Below are 21,094 nucleotides of genomic sequence, written 5' to 3'. Positions count from 1 at the left end.
GGATGATAATGAATAAAACTAATCCTTCAAAGTTTATAAAAATGATTTGGATTGTGCACATCAAAATCTATAGTTAGCCGATCAATCATCATGCGCTTAGTTCACAGATTTTTTTAAAGTATCGGATAAATCTGATTTTAGGAAAAGATAAATTTTTATAAAATTACTTACTAAGCTTATTTATATGTAATAATAATGTATATATCTTGCTTGTTTCGGTGATAAGTACAATAGCTGATACTTTTATCTTTTTAAAACTCAAAATGTATTTATAAAAGAAACATAGTTTAATCTTCAAAATTAAGGGAACAGGAATAAATGTCAAAATGCACAAAAGTTTAGGGTTTTCAACTTGAAACTCGTTCCAAAAACCATTAGAGAAAAAAAAATCTTCTTTTCACTCTTTGTCTTTATATGTTTGTCTAAATAATTCGTTCTTTATCCTTGCAGCCCTTAAACTTTCCACTTGTTTCTCTTTGTCTTTTCCCTGACGATTCCAATAAAATGCTGTTTAAAAAATTTTTTTGCACAATTATTCGTTTTGTTGTAAAAAGTATTTAAAATTTGTATAAACCGAATTGCTTATTGAATGTCTGACCATTATTTATGAATTGTAAAAAGCATAGTTTTAGTTATATTAACGTCTCGGTTTTAAAGCAACACTAGGGCTATTTTGGGACGGACCTTGTAATTTTGAACCACAGTCAGATGACGAGGATAACACTTGTGCAGGCACCCTCTCTCCAAACTTCCACACCATACCAACGGGAGAAGAAAGCAGCGTATGTATAATATAAAATAAAGAAATTCGAGGATTGTTCAATGATAAATTAATATGATTTTCAAAGGTGGCTAAAAAATCCTATAAATATTTATATAATATGCGTAACTGTATAAGTGAAGAATAATGTATGCAGGTATCAAGATTATGACGTCACTGCCATGGCCTCGGATGTTATGTTTCACTTTCACCTACGTCAAAAAGTTACATGATATGAGAAAAACACTTTTTAATGTCGTTAATGTTGTTTTCCACTTAAAAACATCGTTAGCTGCAGCCTATGTGAAACTAAAGGAAACGAACGAGAAATATGTCCTTCCCTATAATGTATCTAAAAGAGTTTAAAATAATTAATTTGGAAAGAAAATGTGTTTCAAAGGAAGGCAAAATAACATCGTCGTGTCCTCAGACACTGATTTAGTGGAAATAGACATAAACATCTCCATTGTGATAGAGAGGAGATTGTCGAATCATATTAAAAAGTTCGTTTCAAAAATTGGATACTTAACTTTGTCCACTCACATGTTGCTAAAAAAAGTGAACATTGTATGTATTTGTGCGCGGTAGGGTTTGAGACTGCTCATGAGTATCTTTTAAAAATCAGCGTTTTATGCTTTCACTATCGTCCTTATAATCCTGATTTTGAAATATGTCACTTTTTCTTTTCATAGATTTGAAGAAACATCTCCGCAATATATGTTTTTCATAATCATAAGATGTGATAAATGCTACGGAGATGATCTTGAAAGGCTATCAAAAAGGGGCTTGATAGCATGAGTTTGAAAACTGTAAAATAAAATGGGATAAATGGATTGAGGGTAATGAAGAGTATTTTGATAAAGATTATCAAAATGTCACACTCCAGTTTCTACAAACACCATTTCACATTTCCCACTCCACTCCACATTTTGATAAAGATTATCAAAATGTGAAGGAAAAATGTCGGTGATTATTTTTTAATAATTTGTAATCATTTTTGATCGAATAGCTTTCATGAATTTGTTTTGTATTCTAAAATTAGTATACGTACCTTCAAATTGTGTTTGCTATATTAGAGTTTAAAATAAGATACCATTTTATTAATTTAAGCCTTCTTAACTTGCAATATTGTGTAAATAATATGTATCCTGCAAATATTAATTATTTTTAATGGATTACAATTCTTATTTTCTTTACAGAACAGCCATTTGCATCAACATTAATATAATTATTATTTTAATAAAAGAAAATATGTCAAAACTGAAGGATTATACCATAGAATAGTTTTGATATACCTGAGATACAAAGCGAATGATACTGAGATACAAAGCGAAACGAAAGCTAATGACAAAGGATTAAAAAAAAAAAACTAAATATGAAAGAGGACTAGGAATGTAACTTGCAGTGTAAAAAGTGTTCTAGAATCCAATCTTAAACAAAGAATTCCTACAGAAAGCAAGCTTAAATTTCGGAAATCGGACTTAATCTTGCCACAAACACGGTGGTAGTGCCCCAGCATCTCAGGAGCACTATCTTAGTGATCACATTTTCCATGCAAATTATTACTAGATTCAGTTACTCAAGTATTCACTAAAATTTGGCTAAGACGACTTTTGACATCCTATATCTTTATGATTGATCTATTAATAAGATTCTCTGATTTCTCTTAACATTAAGAACGCAAATTCGGGGATACTTTGTGTAATTCGAATAAATATAATAAAAACACCTCTAGATTCTTCCTAATTTTTACTACTGAACGGCAGTAATTTAATCTAGTGTTTCAATACGTCTTCTGATCAATATATTTTATTTACCTTTACTAGCCGCCATTGGCGTCCAGCTGGTTCACCCGGAATATTGGTTGTAATAACTTCCAAATGAATCCCTCAAGCGTAACTTAATGCTCACCACCCCCAAAAATTATTTTCAGCACTTTATGACAGACAATAAAGCCGTGATATTCTAATAGTCTTAAACCTGTTCATGAACCATCCTAATTTAATCAAAATTAATAAATCAGAGGACTAATAAAAATGTAATTATCCAGTTCCTTTGTTGTTCCTTTCCACTTTTGCAGTAATATAAATATAAGTAGCTTCATCTTCTTATTCCTCATATAAACTACGAAATTATTAAACAGAGTCCTTCTTCTAAGGTTTCAATAATGGAAGAAAATCTTTCATCAAATATTTGATGGGTCAATGAAAACAGTTTGAATGTTTCAAAATTTAAGATAGTGTAAAATTAAGTTTTGTGCTATATTAATTTTCGTTGTTATAAAAGAACATCAGAATTTCGCTTAGTTTTTAATTAGTTAAAATTAAGACAATTTACAAAATCGCCTGCATATTAGATGCTTAATCCCAATATCCGAAGTACATATGGGTCAAGTTTGGTAATGCTACGTCAAAAGTTTTCCCTGTAAAGCACCAACCATACATAGATATACATACATTTCTCTGTATAGCTGGTCCTTATCATCTGACCGCGGTTCAAAATTACGAGGTCCGTTCCAAAATAGGCCCTAGTGTTGCTTTAAAACGGGACGTTAATATAACTCATTTAACTAAGCTAGTATAGTTATATATTTTTTTAACAGAAATTTTAAGCAGTTACTTCTTAAGAAGTCATATTTTTTAAGCAATATTTTTTTGAAAAAGTATCTAAGATGTTAACACAAGTCCCTCCGCATTAATCAAAATAATTGAGATGGCTATAAATTAGGTGTAGGCAAAACACGACTTTCAGAGCAAACAAATTAGATCATTTGTAACCTTGGCGAAGTTATTTTCTTGACATAAAATAAACATTTTTCCACTCTCATCTCCTCAAAATATAATTACTCTGAGAGTCAAGAAAAACAACACTGATTGGAACCAGTGGTAATGATTCCAGAGATTGAAAATTGAAAGGATATTGAAAACTCCTGAATCTTTTGAATCCGAATTGAATACTAGATTATTACTTTCCAAGATACGTTTTAGAATAAGCAGGGAGGTGAAATTAAAATATCTATATTGAGAGATATTACTGAAAGTTGAAGTGTTTTCTTTGCAGTTTGAAAAGAAAAGAAATGAATAAAATAATGATATATCTCATTACTTCTGATATTGTAGTAATGTAGAGCTTCAAAATTCTTAGCTTAATGACATGTTTTGAGATGATTTGAAAGAAACTGTTAATATTACTTCGATATTATGAAGAATTTGAATATTTGACTTGTTGAGTTGAGTTAAAATTCAACTGCTTCTGACTGATAGTAAGTATATTTTATTAAGAATGTTTTGAATGTAAACAAGATCAGTGATTTGTTGTCATAAGGAGTGGGATTAGAAATGGATTGGAATTTTTAAAATTTTCTAAAGAAATGCAGCTCTCTAATTAGTTTCACTTTCATAAATGTATAAATTTTGATAAATTCGTGAAAAATCCAAGAAAAGATTAAAATTTCAGAAGAAATACTTTCCTTAAGAGATATATCATTTGTTGAGAAATCAAACAAACAATACTAACAAGAAATATTTAAACCTCTAATAAGACTGTTAATTACATTTAATGGGGATTTTGTTTTTAAAACATATTTGGATATTTTGGTAAATAATTGGGAACATTGCTTGTCTTTCCTTTCCTTTATCTTTTTGATATAAATGAAATACAAATAAGTAATACAATTCTTACATCCAAGGTCTATTTCAGACAAAGAAAAGAAACAATTTTAAGTTCATAAGAAACCGAACCCATTAGAATGGTTTATGTTCACAATAAACAGAAACTATGTAAAGGTATTAAAATAGCACAGCTTTCAAATCTATCACAATTGAATACCTTAAAATATTTTGTTGAAATAATCATGATCCTTAAGTTTCACACTATTTCAAAACGCAGAAATAAATTTTTCATAAAACTCATATAAATTTATAATCATGTGCTGAAGTAATAAAAAATTAATATTAGCTTAAGAATACGGCTGCAATCTGATGCTATTTTAAATTTTCATAATAACTATTTTTGTTGTCCTATTGCCCAAACGGTAAATGAAAGGACGATTAAAAAGAATAATTTTATTTGGAAACAAGTTGAAATTAAATTATTTAAAGAAAAAGTATATTGAAAAAAATATAACTAACAATGAATAAAAACTGTAAGCTTTAAGCATTAGTAACATTCAAATTATAATAAGAATTTAAAAATTTTATACAGTCAACCCTAAAGGTATTAAAACACATTAATAATTTAAAATTTATAGATATTGATTCAAAAAAATTAAACAATTAATTCCTGTTTATTTTTCTATTTATTTAAAATGTATAGAAATCTAAGAGTTGTTTAAATTCATTTTAAAAAGAAATTTGAACTACATTTGGAATTCAGGAACTTTAAACGTATAAATTTTAAAAAATATCCGAAACGCATATTAAAAGTATCTTGTTCTTCAGGAAACTTTCTAAAAATTCTATAAAAATTATATAATAAGAATTTTTATACATAATTAAATTTGATTAAAATTTAATAAGCTTTCAAATTTTATGTTAAGTTGTTTTAAGCTATTGTTCGATAAGCTGTTCTTTTCTGGCTGATTCAGCTAGATACATCACCTCAATGTGCGATATCTATGGTGCTGGATATTCTAAATACCTGAGAGTATCGCAAGATATCGTAACAATGCTATTGGGCATTTAATGCTAATTGGGGCATATGAACTGACACTTCCTGCATGATTTAATCTTAGAATATTCAGCGATTAGCTGATGTTCAACTGCTTAAACATAATGCTAACATGCCTATAGGTCGGATCTGTTTCCAGTTACTATCATATTTTCTAGAGCTTATTTTGACAGAATGTGGAAAATGCAGCACCGAAAAGTTATCAATAATTTCCAGCGTTTATTGGTGTTTTCTTCTTTATTAATAACTAGCCGCCTTTGGCGACCAGCCGGTTCGCCAATCTTAATGTTCGTTGAAATTTTAATAATTAAATATTTTATGCAATTTCTACTTTAATAGCTTCTTCATCAAAATATTTTAAAACTTCAAATTTTGATTATCATATAATTCATTCATAATATTATAAAGGCCTTCAGTCATAACGTAATATGTATCTCTCTCATTTTCTGTTAACACCCGTAGAATTTATGCTTTAAATTAAAGTGGAAAGAATTTATCTTCAATTAATATAATAATATTTTTTACTGAAACAAAGCATTTTTTTATAATCTGATTACTGAAAATAGAGTCACTCAGCGTTTAAACTTTATGGGCACTAAAGAATATCTTTTTTAATTTATGTAATATCTCAAGAGTTGGTCAACAAAATTTTCTTAGATTCATTATGAGCAGATCGATTAATTAACAATGTTTCAATTTAAATGCATCAAACACTAAGAAAATAAAACGAATCGTTTAAAATAAACGGTTGAAAACGGTAGAGTTTATGCTTTAAATTAAAGTGGAAAGAATTTATCTTCAATTAATATAATAATATTTTTTACTGAAACAAAGCATTTTTTTATAATCTGATTACTGAAAATAGAGTCACTCAGCGTTTAAACTTTATGGGCACTAAAGAATATCTTTTTTAATTTATGTAATATCTCAAGAGTTGGTCAACAAAATTTTCTTAGATTCATTATGAGCAGATCGATTAATTAACAATGTTTCAATTTAAATGCATCAAACACTAAGAAAATAAAACGAATCGTTTAAAAAAAACGGTTGAAAACGGTAGAATTTATGCTTTAAATTAAAGTGGAAAGAATTTATCTTCAATTAATATAATAATATTTTTTACTGAAACAAAGCATTTTTTTATAATCTGATTACTGAAAATAGAGTCACTCAGCGTTTAAACTTTATGGGCACTAAAGAATATCTTTTTTAATTTATGTAATATCTCAAGAGTTGGTCAACAAAATTTCCTTAGATTCATTATGAGCAGATCGATTAATTAACAATGTTTCAATTTAAATGCATCAAACACTAAGAAAATAAAACGAATCGTTTAAAAAAAACGGTTGAAAACGGTAGAATTTATGCTTTAAATTAAAGTGGAAAGAATTTATCTTCAATTAATATAATAATATTTTTTACTGAAACAAAGCATTTTTTTATAATCTGATTACTGAAAATAGAGTCACTCAGCGTTTAAACTTTATGGGCACTAAAGAATATCTTTTTTAATTTATGTAATATCTCAAGAGTTGGTCAACAAAATTTTCTTAGATTCATTATGAGCAGATAGATTAATTAACAATGTTTCAATTTAAATGCATCAAACACTAAGAAGATAAAACAAATCGTTTAAAATAAACGGTTGTAAACAGGTTTTAAAAAAACTACTTAAAAAACGATGTACTTAAAACTATAAGCATATACAAAAAAATATATAGCTAACATAAATACAATTTAATTACAAAAGCATGCAACTAACCTAGAAATAATTTAAATCATTGAAAACAGGTTAAAAAAAACTACTTAAAAAACGATGGTCTTAAAACTATAAGCATATACAAAAAATATATAACTAACATAAATACAATTTACTTACAAAAGCATGCAACTAACCCAAAAATAATTTAAATCATCCATTGATAACGTTGTCATGGCAACAATCAGAACAGAATGCGCATGCGTGAATTTTCTTCGCCGGTTACGTAACGCAAATACGTGATTTTTTTCTACGCCAGTTGGGGTAACGCTATGCGGATTAGAAATTTTTAATTTCCTTTATTCTGTTTTATTTTAATTCAAAAGTACTTCAGAATGAATCTGAAAGATTGATTCATTAACAATGTTTAATTTTAAATGCATCAAACATTAAGAAAATAAACAGAACCGATTGAAATAATCCGCAGAAAAATTTTAACCCTAGCCTCATTACTGTTTTGAGAAAAAAAAACTTAAGCCTTTCTCGTTTGGCGCTGGGGATAATGGAAGATTTTTTTGGCGGAAAAGTTGGCGGTCTGGAAAATGGAAGATTTTTTTGGCGGGAAAGTTAGTTTTTAATTAATAATTAAAATTCTAATTAAAAATTCGAAAAAAGAAACCCCAGGTGCACATTCCCAACCTCCAAGGTATACATGTACCAAATTTGGTAGCTGTATGTCAAACGGTCTGGCCTGTAGAGCGCCAACACACACACACACACACACACACACACACACACACACACACACACACACACACACATACACACACACACACAACACACACACACACACACACACACACACACACACACACACACACACACACACACACACACACACACACACACACTGAGCTTTATTATAAGTATAGATTAAAGTGAAAATGAGTGTATATTGGTACTACACTCATATCCAAAATTAAGGTCACAAAAATGTTTTTCAAAGTAATTCTAAATCGCTACCAGTAAAATTTAAACACATTATATTTTATGTATTTTGAAGGACCGGTAGCATGATATTAACCTTTGTTGTGGGAAAAAAATGTTGTTTAACATTACTTTTTGAGGATCTACTGAAATTAGACCGTTTAGAAATTTGGGATTTTTACCTGCAATTTTGTGAAAATTGCATTTAAACAAAAAAATTAACCTGTTTTCAGTAAGAATGAATTCTCATAATCGTTTAGACGATTCCTTCAGACGTAGAGACGTTGGCAGGCTAGAAGCTGGGCAGTCTCAAGCGGAGGTGACTCGATGGTTACAAGTGGCACCGAAAGTGGTATCCAGATTGTGGAATCAATTCCAAACAAGTGGTACTGTAACCAGGAAGGCCGGCCATGGCCGTCACAGAGCAACGACGCCTACACAGGATCGGTATTTGGCATTAAGCGCGCGACGGCATAGGCTGATAACGGCTCATCTTGCTCGTGATCTTGCTGCTGCGTCTGGAATAAGAATTTCCAGACAAACAGTATACAGACGTCTAGCAGAGAGGGCTCTTTATGCTCAGCGACCAGTTGAGTGCGTCCCTTTGACTGCATCCAACAGAAAAGCCCGGTTGTTGTGGTGCCAGACACATCAGTCTTGGGCACAGCAAGAATGAGGGCGTGTTCTTTTCAGTGAGGAGTCGAGATTTACCAGACAGAGTGACACTGGTAGAATCTTCATCTGGAGAGAGTGAGGAACTCGCTATCATCCCTCCTCGTAAAAGAAATCGGCAGATTTGGTGGCAGAGGAATCCTTGTCTGGGGTGGCATAATGTTGGGCAGGCGTATACCACTGCACGTCTTCAATGTGGGTACTGTCAATGCACATCGTTATAGGCATGAGATCCTTGAAGCCTATGTGAGGTTGTTCCGGGGTGCTTTTGGCCCAGACTTCATGTTTATGGACGATAACGCGCGTCCACACAGAGTCCAGATCATTGATGATTTTCTTGAGGTAGAGGATATTCCACATATGGACTGGTCCTCGAGGTCTCCGGATCCCATCCTATTGAACATACTTGGGATGGTCTTAGAAGAGTCATTGCACAACGTAACCCCCCTACTAATACCCTCCAAGAGTTAAAAGCCGTGCTTTTGGGAGAATGGGCTTTGTTGCCCCAAGTATTTATGGACGCCCTCATACACAGTATGAAAGCTCATTGTGAAGCTGTATTGCAGTTCACGGTGGTCACACTCCATATTAGACAGACTTTTTCTGAGATAAATGCTCTATCCCTGGTTCATAATTTAACACTTTTTGATATACCCTGTTTCTTAATTCCCAATTAAAATCTTTTCCATGTTGTTAAGTGTCTTTGTTCTTTCTTCCATTGTAGTGTACCTCTGTGCGAAATTTCGTGGCAACACAGTGAATAGTTTTTCATTTTTCGCATATTTTATGTTTGTGACCTTAATTTTGGACATGAGTGTATATAGGTTACATCTATAGGTACCAAATTTACCACATATATACCTGAGAGGATGGGAATTTGCAACTCAGTGCGATTTCTTGGAATTGTTTAATTAGAACTTTAAGTAATAGAAAAAAAACTATCTTTTTTTAATTACTTTTAAGCGATAACTTTCGAAAATATTATTGCGAAAAATAAATTTTACATCAAATCAATTTTTTTTAAATCTGTTTAATTATACGAATCTAACTGCCATGCAATTTCTTTCTGAATGTTGGCATATTTTTTTAAAAAAATATTTTTTATTTAATTTCCAATAACATTCCAACCGTTTTCATTGTTTATCACATAATTTTCTTTAATTGTTGAAAGTTAAAAAAAAAATTCTGTTCTGAATATCTGTGCAGCTTACAAAACAAAAAAGGGAAGTTAAAATACTACGACGTTTAGTAGATAGATGAATCTGATATTACATTTTTAATAGCACTATATCACAATGGTTGTTTCATCAGAAAAACTTATGTACACTATAAACAGATGCAAGATTCAAATAACATGGCTTTAACGTTTGATAATTCAAACGTAATCAAAGACATGAAGTCACACAATATACTCGATTAATCCTCCGGTAGCGAAAGACTTCTAAAATGAAATAAAACTTTACTCTAAGGCTACATTTTAGATTAATATCTGTCAAGCAAAATCAAATGACTTCAATTCATACTGAACCAGATTGGAAATTTTATTATATATTAATAGAACTTAATTATTAATTAACCAATTAATGTAGATTAAATTCTGATTCCATAACAGTGTTGCCATCTGATAGTTGAAGGGATTTTTTAAAAATATTTTAAATTAATTATATGAACGAAACGAAATTTAAAAAAATAAAAAGTACAAAATAATTAAAATAATTTTTTTTTAATACGCTAATAATACACATGCTACTTTTATGAAAAAACGCTTTTATTAAAATTAATTTAATAAAATCAGATAGATCAATACAATAACTGTAATAGATTGTTTTAATTAAAAACAATCACTATTTTTTTCCTTAGAATTTTTTATTCAAAGCTCTTCAACTGCATATGGGTGATACATACTATTTTATTTATATATTTTGCCAAAACACTTTCAAATACACTTTATTTTCTCCGCTTCTGTATATAAATATTCGGCGGAAACACTTTCTATTATGTGTATGGAATATTACTGTTCGGCACAATAGCAATTCTAGACTTCTTTAAACTTGTATATATTTCAAATCCGTCTGCACACAAACTATATTTTATTCGAATATATTTTACTAAGTTCTTTTCTTTTCCTAGAAGCCTTATTTTCTGTTTGTTTACTGAGACTTTTTGGAACCCTGTTTTTAATAACCATAGACTTGGAATGTCATGTATTTCAAATGTCAAAACTATCTCTTACATTCAGCATTTTTCATTTATATATTCTAATCCTCTTTTTTTATCCAGCGTTCTCCTTTCTATGTGCTTGAAATTCTAAGCAAATCGCAGGTATAAGAAACAAAGATAATGAGAGTGACATTTTTCTAACTTAAAAATGTTTCTTCTTTTGATTCGAAATAAAACTTTATCCATTTTGATTTTATTCCAGATTCAGTAGATGTAGCTTTATTTTAGAATCCCACGATTGAAGATTCTGTCTCATAATTTTTGCAAATAATATTTTCTCAAACGAGGTGGTTCATCAAAATAAGGGATATGGTTAATTATTATAGGATTATCAAATTCAAACATTTTGATGCAAATAGGTCGAATAATTTAAGATTGTGGCGAACCTGGGGCCTCGTGGTTTGCAGCCCGTAACATGACCACGACACAAAAGCAATTGCTCTGGTAGCGTAACTGTTAACTGGCTTATAAGCTTTCACCACAATATCATTACATCAAGATATTCTGATTCAAAGAATTGTTCATTTTAAAAATATCTAGAATGTCATTATTAAAATGAGAGAAACCAGCGGAAGTAATCTCCTCAAAACTTTCTTGCATACTTTCTAATGAACTTGGCATGACTTTGGCGTACAATACTTAGGAAATATTAGCTTTTGGCGTGAATTTATCATATTTACTAAAACTATCATGCCATCCTTGGCGAGTTTTTTGGCGATTAATTCCTAGAATGTGATTAATAGTATCCAAAAATGAACTTTAGGCTCGTTTTTCTCCACCGATTGAAATAAAAATTTGATGAACTTAACATGACTTTGGCGTACAATACTTAGGAAATATTAACTTTTGGCGTGAATTTATCATATTTCCTGAAACTATCATGTCGTCCTTGGTGAGTTTTTTGGCGATTAATTCCTAGAATATGGTAAGTAGTATCCAAAAATGAACTTTAGGCACGTTTTTTCCCATCGATTAAAACAAAAATTTGACACAAAATTACACTTGTAGTCACAAAATCCCATACATAATTTGATGTATTTAAGTTATTCAGTTTTTAAATTATCGTTATCACAAGTTTCTGAAAATACAGATCGATAGACAATCAATCATTTTTTGGTTTTGTATCAAACTTTGAAAGATATGTACATGTTTTGTAGTAATTGTGTTAAACCTTTAAAGGGCCATTTTTTTTCTAGTCATATTATGTTAAAATATTTTTAGGCTTGAAATTAGAATGAGAAAAAGGATTCATTTAGCTTATTCGATAGATTTATTTTGATTAATGAATTAATTTGGTTAATTAATAATTAAGTATCAAATCAAGACACATCATTTTGTGTGAGATAAAGAACTGAAGCATCCAAGTTTCTGTCTTTCTAAAAAAAATTGTCAGAACTTATGCCAACCTACATAAATTCATACAAAGATTGATAAATTGGGTGGGAAGCATACTTCCCAAGGGCCTAGAAAAGGTTAACTTATGATCGAATAGCCGTAGAGATGGACATATTTCATTCTGAACAGATTTCATTCATAATTTGATAGAAATCTACAAGTTTGGTGTAAAGACCGTATACCAAATTTCAACCATCTAGTTCAAAGCGTTTTTGAGTTATCTTTGTCACAGATAGGCAGACAAATATTTTTCAGAAATGTGTTTTTCGAATTAATAAAGGATGGAGAATTAAAACATGGAAATTGGTCAAGATCTCGAGTTTGAATATTTTGATGATTAATATATTTCTCTATACTACGTATAAGAGAAAGCAAAAATTAATTAAGTATATATGGACGGTAAAATATGAAATAACTTCCTGTAATTGATATTATATAATAATTATAATTTGTTTTATTTTACCATGTATATTTATCAAACTTCTGTTTAATTTAATTAAATCCGATTATTTTATAAGTAATTAAGAGACACTTTTATATTGATATAGAAATCTTTAGTAACTTAGATAAATTCTCTCGATATAATATATATTTTATTTGTAATTCACAAGCTAAATAATCTTTTATAAGCTCGTTTTTTTTTCATTATAATTTCATGGAAATTTAAAGAGAATTGGTAATATGCTTAAAAAAATTATCTTATTTATTTCACATATTTGGAACAAAACCAGTTTAAAATTTTGATGTTGAGATCATGTGTTTAACATCTTCTACATTAATCATCGAGTTTTTACATCATCGTTTTCCGATACCCTAACATAAAGATATAAACATAGGAAGATATTTAGATTTAGAAAGCTCTCAGGAAAATGTATCATTAAAATATTTAAATCAGTCCCTTTTTTTATAATTGTTATGCATTCTTTGTATACACATCCTCAACATGAGAAAAAAAATTAAGTATAACCTTAAGAAACTCATCTTTTCTCATATGGATATTTGCAATTTAGAGATTAATTTCTCAGCATATGTATCTGAATAAAAATTATTCCAGTGTGTTCAAGTTGAAAGCTGTAAAAAATGATAAAAACTTTTCTAAAAAACTAGATAAAACTATCTTTTTTTAATTTTTACATCACACAAATTAAAATATTTTGTACAACAAAAGATAACAGTTAAAAGCATAATTATTTTTTTTTTAGAACGGAAGAATATGACTTTTTTTGGCTAAATAGAAATACTTTCTAATTTAGAAATTTATTTGATTATTTATTTAAAATTTTGCTAATAATTTAAGTAATCAATTAATTTCTCACACTGATCTAATTCTTGAACTAAAAATCTTGTGCATTTCTTTCTTATTTTTAAAAATCGGAGTTTGAAGGATAGAAAGAGAGAATTGTCAAATTTTTGACAGGAAACAATTCAAAAAATTTCGTAAAATAACTGTAATATATTATTCGATGGATTGATTAGTTAATTCTGATGTCAAGGAACTATCAATTATATTGTACAATTATTATACCTAATTTTAGGAACAAAAATTCCTTATGAAATATTTTATAATTTCTCCGTTAGAAGATTTTAACAAAATTTAGAATTTAGGGAAAACATTTAATGAAAAATGAACAGTTCTAAACGCAAATTTTGTTAATATTATAATTAGTGTAACTTCAAAGAGAATAAACGCAGAAGTAAAGCCTGGATGGTTTTATAAAGGAAATAGCTAATAGATTAGTAATATTAAACATAATAATAACTCTGTTTTGTAATATAATAATAATTATGTTTAATAATGTATTAAACATAATATTAATGATATTAACATTTGGATGCAAGGCGGTCTGAACCTTAAAGGCCCGTCAAAATCTTGACTTCGTATTTTTTTTACTACATTTTAAATTTCTACTATTATATTTAAAATACGGAAAAATTAGCTTAATTATAAATTTTGAAAAAAATGTTTTTGATTTGTAAATGTTCATAGAAACTTAATTTTCCAAATTTTCGTTTTATTTCCTTTCATGTAATACGAATAAAGAAGACATTTATATGACAGTAATGAATAAAGAATAGTCTTTGTCAATTATGAATGAATAGAAAAGTAATGAAATCAAATTACATTTACCTAATATGGTCTTTATATATAAATTTTAATTTTTTTTATAATTATATTTTCTTTTAAGTTAATCATCAAGATGGATTGAAAAAGTTATTGAAGCTTTCTGAGTAAACACTTTTCTTGTTATTATTATTTCTAGAATTATTAACAGAAAAAGGAATTGACTCAGAACAGCTTCATTCGTTTCAATGATAAATATATTAAGATGTTTACTCAAAGTTCATAAAAAAAATTAATTTTCATGAACAGAATTTTGTCAACATGTTTATGAAAATGTGTTGCATATTACTGTAATGTCAAAGAAATTTGAGCAAATTGTAGTATCTAAAAAGAGTTCTTTAGTTTATTACAAAAGGCAAATAAATTGAAACGTATTAATTCTGCATATAGATTGAATAAATAGACAAAAAGAAGCACTGAATACTTGGATAAATTTCCAATTTTTGGTTCATAAATTGCTTTATAATTTTCTAAAAGTACAATTCAATAATTGAATATAAATAATTGAAGGCAAAGAAATAATTCAAAATGCTTTTATGTAAAGAAACATTAAATTTATAACCCTAAAGAGGAAAAGAAAATTTTATTTGTTAAAAGAGCAACTAATATCATAATTTATTTAAAAGGAAATGTTTAAAAATTCCTTTTTTTCCTTATTAAATGCAAAAATAAAGAGTGTTTTAGCAATTTTTTTTTTAATTTTATAAGTAAGGCATTATGAGTATTAGAAGGGAAAATGATTAAAAAAGAAAAAAACTAACTTCAGAGAGTTAGAAAAAAGATTTAATATAAATATGTAAAGAAAAATTAAAAAAATATATTGTGAAAGAATAAGTAATAAAAATCTGCTGCTAATCCTGCCACACTTGCTAATTTTTATAATTCTTTATGAAATTAGATTTAATATAAAAGAGAATAAAAAATGTGTAAAGTGAAGAATAAAATGAGAATTAAAGAAATTAAAAACTATTAAGTAAAGTGAATACTTTTTATTTTTTGGAATCATATGCTAATAAATCTAATCATAAATAGAAGTTATTAAAGTTAGTAGAGAGTAAAGTTAATTTAACTTGATTAACTTTATTCTACATTTTATTTTTGAGTAATGCAAAGATGATATTTTAACACAAATTTATTATACAAGTAATTAACTGTGTTAAGTGGAAATGTTTAGAAATATCATAGTTTCCATAATTTATATTCCACTAAATACACTAAATTTTAATTAATAAAATGGGAACTTTAATTGTTTCCATAATTTATATTACACTAAATACACAAAATTTTAATTAATAAAAGGGAAATTTAATTAGGCAATAACTCATAATATTTTCCCTCTCTTAAAGAATATTTCCTCCTGTAGAAGTCATTTTCATATGCACTTCTTTACAAAAATTATGCAATTCTTAAAGAAACTAAATAATTATCTATAATATTTATTCGGTGTACGAACATGACAAAGAAAAAAGATGTATGAATTTTAGTTAATGCTAGAACTTTCTTTCGGGTTTTTGAAATATAGTTGTTAAGTACACTCAGCAAAAATTGTATCTCGGCTTGACTATTTGCCTAGTATATTAACTGTGCACATTTGGGGAGCAGCTTTCTTTTAACCAAATATACCGCTTAAATATCGCAGGAAATTACTGCAAATTTAGTTACGTATATGGCGAATCATAAGGAAGGTCATAATAGATTAGGTCAATAATTTTAAAAGGTTGACTAAAACTTTTTTTTTTCGACTGTCTCGACGCACACACATATTTTTAAAAATTTTAGTAGATTACAATAAAGTATTGAGAAAATATTTTATATTTAACATGTTTAAGCTTGTCTAGGAAAGTTTATTGTTAAACTAAGTTTTCTGTATTAAGTTTATTGTTTTATTACACAGAGAATCTTGTACTACTTAAAGTAATGATAAATATTCGTTCTTTAACTATAATTAAATGAAGAATGTTGCTTTTAAAAGTTTTGTTAACTATTTCAAAAATCAATTATCTTATTGAATTTGAGATCCTTATTTATTTTGTTAAGTTTTTTATGATGATATTATTCTTTATGGGGCCAGTTGATGAAATGTTTGCTTCTAGTTACTTTAAATTTCAAAGCATTGCTCTATACAGCGAATTATTAGTATCTAATATTTAGTCTAGTTAAATCATAGTTACATGACACAACGACGAATGCTATCGGGCATCTAAGTCTATATTATATACTGTTATGTGACTTCATGTCCTGAGATGCATCAAGAGATTCGTAATTAAACTAATGAGGAGTTTTCACCATGTAGAGCGTTAATACGAGGGGTGATCAAAAAAAAAAAGTTTACAAGCAGCAGCATTTGGAAAGTAGAAATTGTGGATGGGAATACTGTTACCCAGAGAGGAGACAGATGGCGTTAGTTGTCTTAGACCGGTCGTTCGAGCAGATAGTGTTAGTACCGAGACCTGAAACAACGACAGCATTGGCAAGACATCCAGAGAAGTGGTCCCGCACAGAGGTACGAGCCGTGATACGATCTCCATGTGCCAAGAATGTGTCCCTATCGGATATTCACAAACAAATCGTTGAAATGTTCGGGGGCGAAGCAATGAGTAGAGAACAGGTGGCGAAATGGTGTCGATCTCTTGAAGCGGGCAGAGAGATTGCTAGAAACGTTTAGGTAGGAAGCCTGAATCACACAGCCCAGATTTGGCTCCCAGTGACTATTTCTTTTTCCCAGCATTGAAGGAACACTTATCCGAAACATAGTTCATATCAGACGGTGATGTTCAAAAAGATGCCGAGAACTGACTCAATAGCCAGGGACCTAGTTATTACCAAGACGTGTTAAACAAATGGGTCCAGCGGTGTGATAAATGCTTCAACAGGTTTGGTGATTATGCAGAGAAGTGACCGCCACATATGTCTCTTAATTACAATTTGTATCCTGTGTCTCTTGTTAATAAAGCATTTTTCCTTTGCCTTGTAAACTTTTTTTGGATCCCCCTTCGTGTCAACCCATTTAATCTTATGCGGAGTTAAAAATCGATTTGTTATAAGGTCGTCTTAAAAACCATAAAATTTGAATGACAAAATGATAGATGTTAGAAAAAGAATTATTATTATCTGTTGTTAGGAAGATTCTCTCCATTAAGAGTTTTTGTTGCGATGGTCCTTACAACATGATTTCTGTCATTTTTGAGCATATTTTTCTCGTCGATCCTAAATTTTTGGCTTGGAACCTCTCATATTTGGACATTCTCAGACACTCTGTTGAAAACAATTACAAAATCAGAATTTTTATACAATTATTCATTCGGTTCTAATAGTCATATTTAGTGAAATACTTTTAGCCCAATAATTCCATGAAATAAGTACCATTTTTAAGAGATTCAAATTGACAATGATGTGAAATTTTGAATTTCATTATTTTATGTCATTCACTAATTGCCGTACAGATTTAATTGTCTAAAATAATGATGATACAAGCTTTTTAACAGAGTGATATATATAAGATTATTTTGTTTGAAGCAGAACGCTGGTTTGAAGACATAGACGAGACGTTGTATTTTTAATTTCGTTTTATTCTCTCTTTAATATCCATCTGGGGAAAGCAATTTATTTACAAGCAGAGGCAGCTCGGCACAAAAGCAGAAGTAAGAAAGAAATCAAAAGGGAACGAAAAAAATGATCACTAGTCTCATATAATATGGGATTTCCGACCACGCGCCGATGGAATACATGTTTTGACCTCTGACAAAGGCAACGAAAGTATTACTTTCCTTTGATACGTAGTACTGGTGGCGCATTAGTTTTACAGAGGAATTAATTAAACCGAAAGTGGAATTGGATCACGAAATAAGAGAGTATTTTTAGAATGGAGTTACTATGGGCTAAATTAAGATAAAATCTTGAAAATTAATTAAATTGAAATTAGAATTAAAATATCATTACTTATCTATATATATATATATATATCTTGTTCAAATTTTCAATCGTTAATAAAATACTTTTTATTCATCCACTCAAGTTCATATACATTTTTTAAAACTTGTAGTGGATGACACTTTATGTTAAATACAGAATTTTCCAAATATTAATTCTTTAATTAAATTTGTCCAATAATTTCTAATTTATCGCCAAATCCGTCGCCATGTCACCAAATGACCGCCAAATGTGTCGCCAAGCTCTGAGATTACTGACACGACACCCAATCATATATAATATAAGAAAATCAGTAGGAATTGACTTAAATTTTTTTTAAATATATTATTTATTTAAAATGTTAGTGTGTCAAGAAAACTTAATATGTTCGGCGGTCTGAATAAAATAGTGTATTGATTGAAGCAATACAAAACATGATTTTTTACGTTATTTACAGTATTAATATTGTGCGCTTACCTCCAATGCTTAGAAATTATATAAATTCTGCTAAAAGTGATCAAGTCAAAGTAAGAAACCTCTTCTTGTTACTTTAAAATGTCATCTTTACAATAGAAAATAATTACGTATACCAACTATTTCCCATATATAACTTAAGCTGCATATATATCGACACCTTCAATTTTTCTATTACAGAGATGACCTTATAAAAATTTATTTTCAGCAGTATCCAATAAAATATGCTGTTTCAAAAAATGGAGAAGCGTTTGTATCTTTAAGCTTGCACCTAACTAAAAGCGAGAAGTGCAACTCCATTACCCTGTTCGCTAAATAAGTGGGATAATGTACAAATGTACCTTGATTTCTGCGGAAATGTAAAATAAAAAGAAACTAAATATTATAGCGAGTGCGTTGTGATTTCCTAATGAACTGCCCGGTTTTAAATATAATATTTTTAATCTACACAAACACAGGTACACTACAAAATTTACAAATGCACATAGACAATTAGGTTAAAGAAATCAGTGTGGTGGAGGAATTCCACCGTTCCAGGCGGCGTTAGCGCAAGGGTTGCTCATAGGGGAAAAGTCGACCTCAGGATGCAGGTCTCCCGTAACTGCTTGTCTGTAAACGTCACAATGGGGCGCTCTCTACTCAAGGGGAAAAAGAGGTGCTACAATATAAGTTAATATAAAAGTATCAAATAATTAATATAAAAGTATCAAATAATTAATATAAAAGTATCAAATAATTAATATAAAAGTGTCCAATGGTAATAGATTTCTCCTCCATATCATTGCAAAATTTCATACTTTGTTTATAAAATTTTCAAAGGTATTAAAATTTGAATTTATTTTCTCATATAATTTCTCAAAACTCCAGTTGCCGTTTAAATGAGTCTTTTGTTTGATATTTCAGAAATAATGTCCATAACACAATTTATATTATAAGGAAGTCAAATATTGTAGTAATTACAATGTTTAAAAAATTTTACAATGAAGATTTTCGACGTCCATGTAAGTTTGGATTCTTCTACTATCAAATGCATGTTCGTACTGTTTCGAAATGATTAAATACAGCATAAAATATCAGCATTTTAAAACAATCCTCATTACTGAAATGGCACATTTTTTAAGAAAAGCTTTATAGTACGCACACAATTGCAAACAATGTATTTTATTCTTTTTTTAGGAAAATGCACTATTTTTATTTGATACCTTAATATTTAATTTCTCACGATTTTCTCTTCTCCTTTGTTAACTCGATGTAAACAACAACATGTGTGATTTGCAAATTTATTTCAAGACTCGATGATTGAATTATATACTAATGGACAAATCCATCCAGAAATAGTGATTCAACCCTTTGAAGTTAAAAATTAAAGCAGATATATGAGCAAAAATTTTTAATAGAAACGTGCGTGCGTAGAAAAATAAAAATATTTAACTAATTGTCACCTTTATATTATGAAGGCAAATAAAATAAAAAAGATTATTTAGACTTTTTAGATCAATTTTTTACAGAAGTGATTCATTTCATTTTTATACAGTTGTCCATTTTATGTATTAAATCTTCCTGGAAGAAGTATATGTCTAGGTGCAATATTTAAAGAGATAAAAACTTGTTCCTTTTTTTGTGACATGATACATTATATAGAGATGTATATTACCTAGTTTTCAAATGTTTCATCTCTTTTGAAATGTGGGAAGGAAATAAATGGTCTTGCAACCAAAAATAGAGCCGAATTCAGTTCTTGCGAAGATGTGATAACATTTCATTCCTTAAAACGAATGAAAGGTTCAAACATCACAAAAGAAAGAGATTGTTTTAGTTTTCCATTTTGCGTAGAAAGAAAAAAATATCATTTTATGGAAGATGTATAAGAAGCGTAGTGCTGGAACACATCATCAAACACAAAAACATTGCTCGAATCGGAAAATTCACAAATGCAAGAAAAGAGCATTCGCATTGTTTGATTCAACTCTCCGGATGCATAAACAAACCGTATCCTTGAATTCCTTCCAAAAACGCAACCAACAACAAATGTGCTTTTATATCCAATAAAATTTTTTGAAAAAAAAACACGAATAAAATAATTTTTTTTGTATTTTGTGACAGAGAATGCTGTCAGGAATATTTGACTTCTCTATTCTCGGAATTTTAGTGAGAACCATAGTGAACTTTATCCGTGTCAGTGAATGCC

The sequence above is a fragment of the Argiope bruennichi genome, chromosome 6 (genome assembly GCF_947563725.1).
Source record: "Argiope bruennichi chromosome 6, qqArgBrue1.1, whole genome shotgun sequence".
NCBI classification, from domain to species: Eukaryota; Metazoa; Arthropoda; class Arachnida; order Araneae; family Araneidae; genus Argiope; species Argiope bruennichi.
This window is presented reverse-complemented; position numbering follows the sequence as displayed.